A 16,394-nucleotide genomic window follows, 5' to 3' on the forward strand; every position below is an offset into this window, starting at 1 on the left:
AGCCTCTTGAGACTCAGAGCTATCATGCAGGAACGTGGCCCAGCACTGTCTGATGGCAAGAGACAGGGCTCCCTGTAGAAATAACAAGGGGGTGGGAGTGGACTAATAATTAATAGTACTTTATTGTTCATCAGCACTGATGTGAACTCACTTGGGATTCATGGACACTTTTCCAAAGGGCAGAATCTACCTGTCTGTCCACACAGGCAAGAGATGTGATTTCACAAGAAAAAGTCCCATCAAAGAGGAGACAGAGAGAAATTATGGAAAGTGGATTCTGCCATGGGACTGTGATACCATATCTCAGGGATTCAGAAGGCCTATGTCCCAGCAACAACAAAAATAGCATCTGTTCCTAAGTCATAAAATGTTCCTCAGCCATCTGTGAAAGGAGTGTGGATAAGTTTTCTTGCATAATTTGGACTGTTTCCACTCTTCACTTCTCTGGGAACTCTCAGATGTGTCTGGTTGGTTGTGTAGGAGAAGGACCACCCAAGAGTCACTAGGAAGTTAGAAAGGCTGCACGATGCATGCATCTCATCCCTGGCCTACCAGAGCCTGAAGAGCTAGTCTTGCCAGCAGCCTACCTTACCAGGCAACCCTGGAAGAAAATCAGGCTGTGGATCGTGCACACGAAGTCCTGATTGTTTTTGAATTGAAGTTTGTTGCTGGGTTCCACCCAAGGAGAACACTCGGGTTACATGCCCAACTGTCCCTCACTCCCTCACCCCCTGCTCCTACCTCCTGGCTGGCACCACCTGGAAGTGCTACATGAAGCCCTTAGGAAGCCTTTGTTGCATAGGAACTGAGGATCGGACGCTCACCCTGAGGCCAAGGTAAATCAGCTGGAGAATGAGGATAAAATTATTCTGCTTGACAAAGAGATGCCAGAAGAGTCCTCTGACTCTTGTCTATGCACACATGCCACTGGAGCCCACCTAGGGCCTTGAAGGGGACACGTGGTCTCAGGATAAGATGTAAAGGGCCTGACTGGGCACCAGCTGGGACTGGTCCCATCTCTGGGCCCTTCCCACACATGCTGATAATTAACCCCACTGTTTCAGGCAGAGTTTGAAGGAGCTCTCCCTGCAGAGGAAGCCTCCCAGGGGAACGACTACCTGTTCTGCAATGGGATGAAACAAATGGGAACAGTCGCTTAGGATCAAAGGACATTGGTGAAGGTTCCAGGTCTCGCTCTAGGTGTAGCAGAACAAGATCTGGTTCCAAACACAGGCGGGCATGGGTGGACGACACCCAGCTTGTCTCTGTCTCCTTGGAAGAGTGACCAAGGGAACCAGCAGCCATCTTCCAGCTATTTCAGAGGCAGAGTGCCATCCCAGGGTCATCACCAGACTGTCTCTATGCCTGATTTCTTTTCACCTATTTTCCTCTTTTCCCTGCACAGAAGTGGCTGCAGGGACACTATCCGTGACTTGTTTTCTTTTCCACAGAAAACAACTGGGCAGCCCCTCCAGGATTCCCCAGATGCATCTTCATGTGCAATCTGAGACAAATGTGCCTTGGGATCCAAGAGACATTCTACACAAAATGACTTTCAGATGACTCTCTTCTTTTTAGCATTCAAACGAGCCTCCTAGTCCAGAGTGGCCAAGAACAGATGCTGCCTCAGAACCCTGCAAGTCCAGGGACTGGTTAGCTTCAAACAGCTCTTGGCTACCCATGAAACCTACACTGCCTTCACTGTCCCCCTGCTTTGCCCAGGCCATACCCCCTGCCCAGAAGCTTCCCCCAGAGGGCGGCAGGGCCCACCTCCATAAGGTCCTTCTCAAATCTCATGGGGGCCTTCCAGGCCTGGACATTTAAAATGGAATGCCCTGTGGCTCCTGAACTCCCTACTCCCCATCTTCAATTTGCACCTTTCTTCAAACTCATTATTTCTAACTTTATTTTCACTTCTGTCCTTTTCGGTTAAAGAGAAAGTGATCCGTGCCTACTTTTCTGAGCACTCTCCGATCTCCATTAGAAATACTTGTTGCATGAAAGAAAGACTCAGATGGCACGGCCACCACCCAGAACACAGAACCCATACTGGGCATCCCAGGTCAGCGGTGGCTGCTGACCCCATGATGCAGCAGGGCACACCCAAGAGAAGCTGCACAAGAGCGTTTCAGACCATGTGTGTAAACTGTTAACAGTTCAAAAGTTATCGTGTAAGACGTGCATTCCAGAAGAAGAAAGGTAGCAGCAGATGTTGAAGCAATTCAAAGACTCAAGAAGAACCCAGACAATATTCCATATGATCATTTTTCCAAGAGCTGCAGGACCACAGCCAGGGGCAGATGCTGGACCAAAAGGGGGATGGCCAGGACAGAGTGGGTAGGAGGCAAGAAATGTCTCTTTCCCTCTTATCTGGATTACTGGAAAGTTTGTAAGTCAAACGAAGAGAAGAGAGAGGAAACGAAGCAGGTAATGTATTCATTTGTTGGGTACTAACCTCACATTCAGGACAAAACCAGTCCCCCTCTGGTTCCTATGTCAGACTCAGACACTTAATGTGATAAACCCGGGGACAGAGCTCACAGCAAAGGACTTGGCCTTCCTGGTGACAAACCCAGCAGTAGAAATCATTCCATCCATTCTGCGGTACAACATCAACAGGGTCTGTGGTGGTGGCTGCTTCATATAGTAAAATGGACCATATCTTAGTTCTGACTGAAATGTAGGCAAGAAAGACAGGTTTGGTTTCAAAACAAATGTGCATTCTCAACAGGAATTTGAACAAGTACATCAATAACAACACAAGAAAATCATAGCATTTTATATCTGCTAAATAGTCGAGCTGGCTGCGGTTCCTCTAGTGTCCACAACATTAGCAGGTTATTGGATAACTGAGGGTCTTTCCTCCTTCCCATTTTAAAAGGCTACAGACTGAACTCTAGTGTCTCAGAGTCACCAGGCAGCCCTGGCCTATGTAGGTACAAATTTTAACTACCACTAAAAAGCTGCATGACCGGGGCTGGGGATGTGGCTCAAGTGGTAGCGCGCTCGCCTGGCATGCGTGCGGCCCGGGTTCGATCCTCAGCACCACATACAAAACAAAGATGTTGTGTCAGCCGATAACTAAAAAAATAAATATTAAAATTCTCTCTCTCTCTCCCTCTCTCTTTAAAAAAAAAAAAAAAAAAAAAAAAAAGCTGCATGACCTTGGACAGGTCTCCCCCCCTCTGGGCCTCACTTTTCTCATCTGTAAAATGAAGGTGATGTACCTAACGTCACAGAATTATGGGGCTGTGTTCAAATGAGAGGATAGAATGTATGGAATTAACATGGTGCCACCATCACCAAGGTTGTCTCCATGGTTAAGAGCCCAATGTACACAAGTTCACGTTTACAAAGTCAACAGAAGTGTGCGATCTGCCCTGGGAGTCTTCGTACTGTAGGCACTTAGAGAATACAGCAATTGGATTTGAGTGACCAAAAAATGATCTTCCATTTTTAAGGCCATCCCCAAGGCACAAAGTCGTGAACCAACCAGAACCTTCCCCAAGTCACGTCTCTTGAACACTTTAGGGCCCTGGAGTTGCCAGAGAGCCTCAGCCTTCATTACAAACAACACAGAAAGATGAGATGGTGGCAGGTCCAGGGACACCAGACATACAGGAAAGCTATCCTCCAAACACATAAAATCACTCAGAAGAAACTCATTAGGAAAACCACCATCACACTCCAATATGGAATCCTATTTAAATCTATGATCAAGTCCACGGGAAGTATCAAAGAGCCTGGTAACTAGTGGTGTGACTGAGAAAGCTTGGCGCACAATTGTAATTCCAACTCGGGAGGCTGAGGCAGGAGGATCTCAAGTTCAAGGACAGCCTAGGCAATTTAGTGAGACCCTGTCTTGAAAAACTTTTTTTAAAAAGGGCTGGGGCCGGGTGTGGTGGTTCACACCTATAATCCCAGAGTCTCAGGAGGCTGAGGCAGGACAATCACAAGTTCAAAGCCAGGCCAGCAACATAGCAAGGCCCTCGGCGACTACTGAGACCCTGTCTAAAAACATAAAAAGGGGGCTGGGGATATAGCTCAGTGGGTAGAGTATTTGCCTTGCATGCACAAGGCCCTGAGATCAATCCCCAGCACAATCAATCAATCAATCAATCATAAAAAGGGATAGGAATATGGCTCAGGGTTCAGCACCCCTGGGTCCCATCCCCACTAACAAAAAATAACAATGATAATAAAATAGGAAGAGTCTAGTGTGACAGCGAACCTCCCTTACTTGCAACCACATCTACTGTCAAATATAAGCCAGATCTTTTTGGTCTTGTTTTTGTTTCCTTGGTGCTGGGGACTGAGCACAAGCCAGGTAACTGATCCTTCAGCATGAAGTTTCTCTCACACCCCGTCACTATCCCACCCCACTGTCCTGGGTGGCTGTCCCCAGAGGATGGGCGCAGCTGGGCTGGTCCAGTCTCCAGACTCCCTCCTCTCCTGGAGCAGCCCTGGGTGCTGAGAACCAGCTGCCTGATTAATCACCTGTCAATCAGATCCTTTCCTTATCTGCTGCTTGAAAGTGTTACCTGCTCCATAAAAATAATCTGATAACAAATATGGAACACTTTTAGAAGGAAAAGCATTTTCAGCAAAATGAGTTATGATTTTTTTTTATTCCCCACAGGGAAGCAGCCTGAGAGCAGAGCAGGCAGGTTACAACCTGTGATATAATGCAACAGTTACAGGTCCTGAGAGCACATGTTCTTATTCTCTGCCCTTCCACAGGCTGGCATGACAAGAAGAGTGGGAAAGACCCTTTGGTTCACTTCTGGAATCTCTTCATGCACATCAAGAGCCAGCAAACACTTTCTACAAAGAGGTGAGGCCTGGCAGGCCACTCGGTCTCTACTGACAGTGCTCAGCTCTGGCCGTGCAGTGCAGAAACACAGACAATATACCAGTGCAGCCACAGAACTGTGTGCCAATAAAACTTTATAAAAACAGGCTCCTGGGACACAGGCAGAAGTCGCCAACACCTCATCTACATTTACCCAAGAACGGGTGCTCTGGACCTGCATATATGTGGTGGAGGGGAGGTCACAAGTTCAAATGCCTGCAGAGGCCACTCAGGTGGCACAGATGAGTAACAGCACCATGCATCAGCTTTTGTCCTGCATTTGCAAAGGAATGGGGCTGACTGCAAAGCCTGTGAGAGCCACTTAGCCCTGGAACCAGCCGGACCCTAGAGTGAGGAACCCTCACCAGCCTGGACATGAGTGGGATGGTGGGCAGAGCCCAGGCCAACCTGTGGGGGCCTCACCAACTATCCCAGCAGTTAATACGCTGCCTACTTCAAGCAAGGACTGCTGAGAGAAGTGCTAGTTTGTGTTTTTGTGGGTTGAGGTTTTTCTAATTTATTATTTTTTGGTAGTGGGGAGGGAACCCAGGGAACCCACCTATATGGCAGGCAATAGGTCTACCACTGAGCTACATCCCCAGCCCAAAATAAAGTATTTTAAAGGTCTTCTTAAATCCCCACCCTGGGGCCAAGTGTGCTCCACCAGGAGGATCCCAAGTTCAAAGCCAGCCTCAGCAACTTAGCGAGGCCCTAAGCAACTCATGGATACCCTGTCTCTAAATAAAATATTAAAAATGACTGGGGATGATGTGGCTTAATTAAGCATCCCTGGATTCAATCCCCAATACTAAAAATATAATAATATTTTTTTCTTTTAAATTCCCCCTGGGGATACAGCTCAGTAGTAGAGCAAATATTCATCCTTCAGGAGGCCCTGGGTCTGATGAGTACCACCACAGAAAGAAAAAAGTAAAGAAAAAAACAAAAAAACAGAAAGCGTCTGTCTAAAAGTCCTGAACTCCCAATATGTGAAAAAGAGATAAAAAAGTGCTTGCACTTAAACTTGGCTCAGCTCTTGATAATATCAGGTCTCCATCAAAAATGGAAATGCATGGTTTACTTTTTTACAAGGCCAGAATGGCTTTCTTTCAGAACCCTGGAACACAGAGAAAAACCTGGGGGGTGGGGGGAGAAAGAGACATAAGTCAAAAGTCAGAAAACTGTTAATCCTGCCCCCCCACCAGAGGTGGAAGGGTTGAGCAGAGCTGACTTCTTGTGACCCTATAGGGAGGGATGGGGAGTACTGTGCAGGCTGACATTAGCTCAGCCCGACACTAGCTCAGCCCAGCATCCGCAGGGCAGATTCTACTCAGCCCTGGGGTTGCTGGATTCTGCTAAGTGCTTTGGTCTAAATCTTTGTGTCTCCCTCAAAATTCCCAAGTTGGTATCTTCCAAAAGGTGGGGCCTCTGAGCACTGAGAATGGGCCTTATCCAGGAGGATACCAGAGAGGCCCTCACCCTCTACCACAGGACATCCTCTATCACACTTCTATCACAGAACACAACTATGATGGCGCCTGATCTCGGACTCCCAGCCTCCAGAAATTCCTGCTGTTGATAGGTCACCCAGCCCATGGTGCTTTGTCACAGCCAGTCAAACAGCTAAGACAATTATTGTGTATAAGAACCCAGAAGTACAAGCTTTTATTTGAATTCTCATGATCCTCAAAGGTTGGTGACTGCAGAAATCATGACATATTGGTCAAACCAACATATGGGGAAGGGGAGGGTAAGGAACGGTAGGTATCCAGGGGCTGGGGCTGGAGCTCAGCGGTAGAGCTCTTGTCTAGCATGTGCAAGGCACTGGGTTCGATCATCAGTACCACATAAAAATAAGTAAATGAAATAATGGTATTGTGTCCAAGTACTTCTAAAAGAAAAAAAATATTTTAAAAAGTAGGTATCCAGTGTCGTTTCTTGTAAGTTCCCTATGAGGAAAATAGAGATAGCACATGAAGAATATTTGCCCTACTCTGCCAGCATTTAAAAAAAAATGCTGTTAGAAATGACAGGGTCAAAGGTCAGGGACATCTTCTGGTTTCAGTGAAGGTCACTCCATCTTTGCCAACAAAAGTCTCTGGGCCTTTGTGCCTTGGAATTTTGGATCAGAAATGCAAATGTGCAATGGACCTTAGGATGTTCTAGTCCAAAACCCTATTTTAGGACAAACTGAAGCTCAAAGAGAAAGCCACTGATGTGGCCACCTGCTGAGTCCTCCAGATGCCATGAACTGGAAAAATCCTGTGTCCAAGAGGAGCACCTCCCCCATCTGTGGATACTGGAGAGGACAGGAAGTGTGCTCAGGCCCTGTGTCCCATGCCCTGGCCCTGCTGTGTCCATGGCTGAGTGCCTTCTGCAGCCACGAGTTCCCACCCTGTGGCGACATAGCCCTGAACACTCGCTGAGGCTGCTCTGTCTGTAGAGCCAGGATCTGAGGTTGCTAGTCCAAAGCAGGGGATACCAACTTACAGACACATCAGTTGGTCATGAGGTTTCTGTGCCACAGAAACGATCTTCACACAGGGTAAGAAGGCAAAGCAGCAAATACCCGAGTGGATTAGCTTCCAGAGAAAGAACTGTGAGCAAATTCTTAGAGAACAGTAGGGACTCCCACAGTGAGTGAGTGTGGGCGTGCATGGGTATGCATGGGCAGAGGGAGGAGACAGGAAAGGACAGCTTCTGGCTCAGTAAGCCAAACTGGTGGTTTAATTAAGGGCTGAGAGTTATCTGACCACCATTTTCTTTCTCATAGCTCTGAGGTGGCTCCAGGGTGACTGCAGCAGGTCCTCACCAGCTTCTGGGACAGAAGGAGCAATTCAATCTCTATGTTTTCAACTGTAAAATGGTGATGCACATAGCCCTTCCTGGCACAAACATTCAGATTGACATAAATGTTTGCAACAGCAGGTGACATGAGGCAGACTCTGCTTTGGTATCATCACCAACACTTTTTATTTCCCCAAGTAGTTTTTCCAAGTGCTGAAGTAGTTTTTCCAAGTGTTTTTTTTTTTCCTGAAAACACTCGTGGGACCCCCCAGTTTCTCCTCCTCTGATGAGATCCCTAACTGATGAGGCAGCTACCAGCCACAGGCAGCCACGTCACTTTAAACAGAATGAAAAAAAAAACCAAGTTGCTCCCTGACACTGGTTGATTTTGAGGGCTCACGAGCCACACGTGACTGGGTCGACACCAGACATCAGGGTCTGGGACACTGCCATAGAAACAGCCTGCCTTCCAGGTCAAATGTCAAACCATACTCTGGCGATGGAGCCCAGCTGCACTCTTCATTTCTGCTCTTGCCCTGTCCTTTAGCTCCATGAGTCTCCATGACAGCTCCAGGGCCTGAGTAGCAGCACCAGGATGCCCAATTCCATGAACGAGGAAACCAGACCCACGGAGGTCCACGTGCCCACAGTCTCAGGGCCAAGGGCAGAGCTGGCAGTTCACTCTATAATTTTGAGAATGAAAACAGATTTGTGCTGGACACATGCCTCTCCAAGGCCTGGACACTTAATGTGGCTAGGGCTCTTCCCGTGAAGGCAGCAATCTCGTCTAATTCAACCTTCCATCCCCACGGCCCACTCAAGTGCCCGATAATGCACAGAACAGATAAGCAGGTTACCAGGAACCACTGCTCAAGAACCACTTAAGGCCCCGTGACCTCGCAGTCCACACAGGAGTGGACCGGCAGTGAGTCCACAGTGCTCTCATGTTCCCTATTTGGAATGTCTAAGCTGCACCAGAGAATTTTAAAGCCAGAAGGTTCCCTAGATGAGACCCAGGATGGTGAAGAAGTTTTCCCGAGCCTCTGACAATCCTGTCAGCCAAGGGGATGGGGAACCTGTGCTCAGGAGAAGGGGAGGTGACCCTTGGGCCATGCCTCTACTAGGGGCCCACCCCCTTCATTTTACAGATGAGAAAATGAGACTGGCAGGGAGCTGTGTCGCCCAGCACTGGTCAGCAGGGGAAATCCTCAGGCCACCTGGGAAAACAGTCCTAAGAGTATGGAAACATGAAGCCAAGGAGAAGCCCCAGCCCCTCAAAAACAATATCCTCATCTCCTCTGGGTGACTGCTCTGTCCCCAAACAGATCTGAGAACCCACTGGAAACCTCACACAGGCCCCTCTGAGCTGCCCCTTTCTACACATGCAAATGACAGGCAGCGCCAGGGCAGCCTGCTAAACAGATGCCAAGGAACAGAGCACTGCTGCCCACTGGTGGGCCCACTGCCACGCTGCGCCCAGCCGCGGCCTTACCTGCTCCTTGCTCTTGCTGTTCAGTAAGCCGGGCTTCTTTTTCTTTTTAATGGGGCTTGTAGAAGTGTCCTGTGGCGAGTGGCCATTGGAAGAATGTGGGGGGCTGGGGAACTTTCTTTTCTGGGCTGTTCTGTCTGCAGAGCCAGGATCTGAAAGAGACACACAGGACCACACATTTTAAAGCACCAGCATGACCAGGGTCCCACAGGAGAGCGAGTGTGTTATAGTACATTTTTGCCCAAACTCAAGGTCATTTGCAAGTATACTCCTCCTCCGAGAATATACTTGCCCCCCCTTTTATTGTCCAAGGTCAAGGATGTGCATGACTTTTTTTTGGGGGGGAGGTACTATGGATTTAACCCAGGAGCACTTGCCACTGAGCTACATCCCCAACCCTTTTTTAAAATTTTATCTTGAAACAGGGTCTTGTCCAGGCTGACCTTGACCTTGTGATCCTCCTGCCTCAGCCTCCCAATGAACTGGAATTACAGGCAAGAACCACCACACTCCACTCCTACGTGATATTTTTATGAAATCTTGGTTGGTTGCCAAAACAAAAAAAGTTCAGGGCCCACAGGCCGTGATGACACCAGATAAAGTTGAGCAACAATCCCACGCTGGGGTGAGAATGAGCCACCACCTTGCATACTAATCACCATCCCCGACTATGTCCCTGTTAAAAAGGCTGCAACCAAGCTCCTAGGAGGCATCACATAGGCACCCACATTGCTCGCATGCCCAAGAACTTCTTTTCCACACCTATAAAAATGGCCAATAAGGAAACGATGAAAGGCAGGTCACCAAGGCCACACACCAGGGCAACAACAGCACATTGCTCTGTGCAAAAACGGAGTGCTGCTGTGTATGCTCACAGCTGACAAAACAGAATAGGGAAAAATAATGACCCTGCCCACCGGAAAGTTCTCCCGGCTGTCAGCAGTGGGCACTCTGAGACCTTCCTCTCAAGAAATCAATACAAATTACATTCTTATTGATTCTCACCTGAAAAGTACCAGCCCCCCTCTTACCAGACCCCCCTCGTTTCAGCCTCCCTCTCAGTCATAATCTCAGTGTATCCTTCTACCACCATCCATTCCGTCTTCACCTGCAAGGACCAGAGTCTGTCCCATGTCCCAAGGTGACCTCCTGGGTTATAGACAATAGTCGCACAGTTTGGCACAGCTGGCATCCTGGAGAGCAGAAGCTACAGACATAGGAGAGCGGACAGCGCACCCTGCACACCGGGACTGGGACGGGATGTGAGATACAGGAAGATGATGATCCCCAACGATGTTCCTCCTGCAGCTTACCACCGAACAAGTCTCAGCACGCACATCACCCTGCACCACATCTCCTGCCTTCAGGGTCCAACACCACTGAATGCAAGGCCTCCAAGTGGCTCCCTTTGGTTTGGGAGGGCAGGCAGCCTCTAGCAAGTGCACAAGGCCTGACAATGAGTGGACACTCCTGCCTCACCACCAGGCTTCTGAAAGTTCTGAACCAATGATTGGCAAAGGAAATTCAATGCTAACCACAGGTGTTCTGACGGTGAAGAGCCCAGGGTCTGGGGGAGCATCCCACAGACACCAAGTGGAGGCCCAGATAGCCCAAAGGATTACCCCCAAGGCACAGGAGCTACTTAGTGAGAAAGCTAAAATACAGAACCTGGGATAGGCTCCGGGAATAGGGACCATCCCCCAGGGAAAACGGCTTTCCCAGAAGGGTCCGCTCCACTGTCTGATGGGAAAACTCACTTTCTCCACACTGCCTGGCTCCACAGACTTCTCCTGGAGCAGAGCAGGAACAAGAAGATCCTACTGAGCCACCATGTGTTGTGCCCAGAACTGGAAAAATTATGTGTCCATGAAGAGCCAGTCCTCAGACAGAATGGAATGCTCCAGCCCTTTAGAAAAACAGGCAGCCAGGTGCCATGACCCACAACTGTTATCCCCAGTGACTCAGGAGGCTGAGGCAGGAGGATGGCAAGTTCAAGACCAGCCTTCGCAACTTAGTGTGACCCTGTCTCCAAGAAAAAAATTAAAAAGGGACGGGGATGGGCGAGGCCTTGGCATGTTCCCTAGCACTGCAAAACAGAAAGGATCCAAAGGGCACCTCCCCATGAACTAAAATTGCCAAGCTTCGATGCCACATTGTAAAAGCAACATGTATCCAGCACATCAAGGGACCCATAAGGATGTGACTGTACATCTGTGCTTGTGCATCCTCAGAAGACTCCCACATGAACACAAAAGTACAGCAGGGCTCTACATGGGGACAGGTGGCCGCTTTGGAAGGAGACCTGTAGGGAGTGAAGAGAGATTATTTTTCACTGTATACCTCTGCGTATTGTATTCACTATGTGCCTGAATGACTTTATCAAAATAAGGGAAATTAAAAGTATTTATAAAGTTCAGTTACACATTTAAAAAAAGAAAGAAAGAAAGCAGCAGGTGTGCACCAAAGTCCCTGATGAATGAAGGAGGAGGCCCAATTCAGGATAAAAACATCCCAGGTGGATAAAGTTGGGACTGGATTGAGAACCACAGAAGGGGCTTGGGATTTGCACTACTATACACCCCCATATTCTGCTCAAGTGTCAGAGTATACATGTTTAAGAAAGGAGTTTTGAGCCAGGAGTGGTGGTGCACACCTGTTATCCCATTGACTCAGGAGGCTGAGGCAGGAGGAGCACAAGTTTAAAATTAGCCTCCAAACTTTGCAATATCTTGTCTCAAAAAGTAAAAAGGAGATGGGCCCGGTTGCATATGCTTATAATCCTAGTGGCTCAGGAGGCTGAGACAGGAGAATCGAGAGTTCAAAGCCAGCCTCAGCAATGGTGAGGTGAGGCACTAAGCAACTCAGTGAGACCCTGTCTCTAAATAAAACAGGACTGAGCATGTGGCTCAGTGATCAAGTTCCCCCCCAAATTCAATCCCTGGAACCAAAAAATAAAAATAAAAAATAAACAAAAAGATTAAAAAGGGCTGGGGTATAGCTCAGTGGCAAAACACCCCTGGATTCCATCCTAGCCACACAAAACACATACATAGACAGCAATAAGACAAAGGCTTTGGTTGGTGTGTTTTCAAGTGTATCGTGAGAGAAGAAAAGCTCACCAGTGGGAGAGGGAGTGAAGGTTTTCAGTGTTTCTCAAGAGGAGTTTGGAAGGGAAGACTCATCCTCACTGCAAGGACCATCTCAGCACTCTGCCACTCATTTCCATCAGTCCCCAGACACACAGAGTCTGGTGATCGGACCAGCCCAGCCAGTACTCAGATGGCCTCTGGGGTCAGAGCAGCACAAGTTCCCCCTGGCACCCTGTTATCTCTGTGACTGGGGTCCCCTGGGGTGATGGTAACCAGCAGCAGTAGCATCAGCAGCACCTGAGAATACACTAGAAATGACAATTTGGGGGCCCTGCTCTGGATCTACAGGATTAGAAACACTGGGGCAGGTCCCAGCCACTCTTTTCAATGGCCTTCCAGGACTAAGATGCACCCAGTTTGAGATGCTCTGGGTGGTGTGTGTCTGGGGGGACTGTGAGGTCTCGGGCCTGGGGAGGCATCTCCTCCACCTCCCATCACCCTGTGGGGGCTGGTCTGGGGCTCCACAAACAGAGCCAGGCAAGGTGACCAGGCCGGAAAATGAGGCTACATCAAAAAGAACCCTAGGAAGTGTCTTTCCCTCTCAGAGCCTCAGCACCTGGTCTGTAAAGTAGAAAAGGAAGAAAGCAAGGGACCCACGTAGAAGCTCTTCCCTGTAGTCCACCACCAACACAAGGCGTGTCTTGCACACAGACACAACTCCCTGGGCCGAGTGGCCACAGCCTACTCAGGCTTCTCAGAGGTGTCCTAGAGATCAAGACCACAGGGCAAGAACATCTCAATGTCCCTCTGGGACTTCAAAATCCTTTAATTCCATGGGAAAGATTCAGAACAACACTAGAAATCAATATTCCCATCAACAATTTAGAGCGCCCAACGCAGGTTTGCCCAAGTCCACCAGGACACCAAGAGGAAACTGGGGTCCTGAACTGTGGAAGGACGGTTCTGGCCCAGGGTCACCACACTGAAGAGTATCCCAAACTTTCCAGTCTCAGCAGAACATATAAACCCCAATTGTGGGCTGGGGTTGTAGCTCAAGTGTTAGAGCGCTTGCCTAGCATATGTGAGGCCCTGGGTTTGATCCCCAGCATGACATAAAACTAAACCAAGAAAATAAAGGTATTTTATTGATGGACAACTAAACATATTTTTTAAAACATAAATAAATAATTTAAAGAAATTGTCTGAGGTTACAAAGGCCCCGATTCCCCCCAGAGCTAATGAGAGTTGAATGACTGTATCCAAGGGACAGAAATTTAATAGCCTCCAATCAGCAGATACATCTGGCAAGAGCAGGGCCTTCCGTGAAGCCTCCGAGGCAGAAAGCCCAGGAAATGTCTGCCGGACCCCACACCCTTCAGAGGTCGGAGATGGCAGTCAGCTCTGAAGCAAGCCATTGGCTGAGAGCAGGCCTCTGGTGGTGACAAGATGGTGGTAGAAATCTGGCTGTCATCATGGTAATGAAGCCACCACGGGGAGTTTTTCCAAAAGGCTGAGTCAATTTTTTTTTCTCCTTTAATGATTTAATTCTGACGAGGCCGAATTGCTAAGCACATTTCATCCAATAACTTGGAAGGATGACAAACAGCCACTTGGACTGTGGTGTGGGGAAGGGTTCACCTTTGACCTGAAGGGTTTCTTGGTTCTCTTTTGGTCTGGGTTTTTCTAGCCACTTTCTCTGGGTTAGGGGGACCGGTGACTCTATGGGGCTGGCCCACCAGCAATCCTGGGCCCCCACCCGCCCTCAGTGTAGGTCTGGCCTGTGAGGGATCATCTAGGTGAACCGGACCAGGGAGGGGCAGGGTAATGACTCTGGGAAACAGCTTGGCCTGCAACAGGAAGCAGCACAAGTTTCCTGGCTGGTGACACTTCCCTGAGATTTTCAGAATACAGGAAGACTCCTGGGTACCAAGAGCCAGTATGTGATGAGATCCTCCCCAGACCTAACTGGGAGCCACCAGAAATAACCCTGCCCAACCACGCCATGACTTGAGGGAATCCATCCTCCAAGCAGGCCTGGCCTCTGAGCCTTCCTGAGCCAAAGTTATTAACAGCCAAAATTGTCCTTTGTCACATGCAATAAGCACAAGGCACCATTTAAAATGCTTCCCTGTGGTTCCCTCCAGGTCACTTGTCCAAGACGGCACAGCTGCTGAGTGGCAGGCTGGGAATTGAACCCAGTCAGTTGTGCTGGCTCTGAGGCCCATGATGCCAACCCTGGCACCACAGGACCTTGCCCCAGCAGGGCCTCATCCTTGGCTCCGAGCGCGAGGACTTCCTAAGTTAGGGCCCAGGGTTGAACACGTGGCTCTTATTTTGCTTTTGTTTTTGTTTATTCCCCAACAGCTGTGGGGACAGGGAAGGTCCCACAAGGAGTTGCGGAAACTGGGCAAAGGTGGCACACCATTCTCTCCAACGACAGTCGCCCAAGAGCACATTCACCTTCAAATCTTCCAACGGTGGCATCAGGTGGCATCAGAACCTGCCGGGTGTTACAAAAGAGGCTGGGGGCTCCAGGGTCACCTCCCCTCTCTTTCCTGTCTCCACCAAGGCCTCCCAGACAGGCCACGCCAGGCACCTCATCCCCACCCACGCCCAGGGCCTGACTCAGCACTGGATGCTCTCCTGAGTCTCAGAAATGACACATATTACAGGGAATCGTCGCCTCCCTTCAGGGGAAGGGCTGAAGCGCCAAGGCCCAGGCCTCCTGTTTCTGTGGGTGTTAACGTCTGCACAAGCCTGCTGGGGACTGCATGAGAGATAACTGGGAAACGCATGTCCACCACTGCATGTGCACCACTGCAGCAGGGTACCCTGGGCAAACTGGAACAACTGGTCATCCTACAGAGTAGAGGCACCAGGTCATAGATGACAAAGACAGGTGGTCAGAAAACTGCTCGCTGGCATTAACAGCCTCCAGAACATAGTTCTGCTCTCCCCAGCAGTGTGACCATGAGGAAGCGACTCAGCCTCTCTGGGCTGTTCTGTAAGATGGAGATAAGGGGCAGAGTCACCAAAGGAGGAGATGAGTTCATTTTGCTCAGCTTTCAGGAGAAGACTGGGAACAAAGTGAGCTCAACTAAGGAATTATCTCAATCATTGCTCCTTCTCTTCCTCCTCTTCCTCCTCCTCCCCACCACCACCCTGCCCCCAAAGCAGAGCATGCCTTCTCCAAAACACATGTTAAATCAAACAGTTTAAAGTTATCAAAGACACCAGTCCATGTGGAATGCGGAATGAGCCAGAATGGATTTCTGCATTTCAATCAGACCATAAAAATGCAGGATTCCTGGGTAACAGCAGCAGAGGAGGTCAGAGGAGGCCGAAGCAAGGCTCAGACAGCTCTCAGTGACCATGGCCCTCGCACAGCCGACCTCAAATGGGACCACCCGCAGCTGTCATCCCAGAAGCATTGAGGTGGAGCAGGGCTGGTCACTTCCAAAGCAACTGCCCTCCTGGGACATGGAGCAGGGACCCAAGCAGCCTCCCACTGTAGGAACCTTGGGGCCTCTGTGAGGAGCAACTACGGGAAAAAAAAAAAAAAGGCCCGGAATTTCCTCCTGGCAGAGAGCAGGAATCAGGGCAAAGGATGGGGGCAGGGAGTGAAACTGTCCTTAGAGCAAAGAATGTCGAGCCTCCAGAAGCATGTGAGTCCCCACAGACCTGGGGCAGACTCGGCCTCAGAGCCATAGGAACCCATGGGGAACATGACGCCCGCCCCCCTGGGCCTGCCAGGTCAGAGGACAGCGGCCTCCTCCATGGCCCTGGTGGCTCCTCCAGGTCGCCCTCAGTGAAGGGGGCTTCCCACCCAGAACCAGGAGATGGAGTGAAAGGGAAAACAAGGCAATGGGATAAGAGAGTCACTTCCACAGCAACTTGGGCACTGAGACCTAAAGTGAGCACAGGAATCAGGTAGGGCATGCTTACAGGCCATGGAGGAAGCCTGGCTTCTCCGAGGGCCTGGCCTGTCCTTTTCCAAAGACACAGAGGCTTGCTTTACAGATATTCCTGCTTCCAGCTCCTCGGCAGCCTCTCCCAGGGGGAGGAGGAAGAAGCAGAGAACAGGCTGAGTCACCAGTTACCAGGCCAGCCCTGGTCCTGGACACATTAGGTCACCTGGTGGGGCAAGGATACCATCAACTCTCTGAAACCAGGCCAT

At 49.5% G+C, this 16,394-nt stretch overlaps 1 pseudogene; it reads right to left on the bottom strand.

Annotated features, from left to right (window-relative positions):
* The window catches only part of LOC143385804 (MYND-type zinc finger-containing chromatin reader ZMYND8-like), a 62,677-nt pseudogene extending 46,733 nt beyond the window's left edge, over positions 1–15,944 (bottom strand).
* Positions 15,945–16,394: the final 450 nt, after the last annotated feature.

Source organism: Callospermophilus lateralis, chromosome 8 (genome assembly GCF_048772815.1).
Source record: "Callospermophilus lateralis isolate mCalLat2 chromosome 8, mCalLat2.hap1, whole genome shotgun sequence".
In the NCBI taxonomy this organism is placed as follows: Eukaryota; Metazoa; Chordata; class Mammalia; order Rodentia; family Sciuridae; genus Callospermophilus; species Callospermophilus lateralis.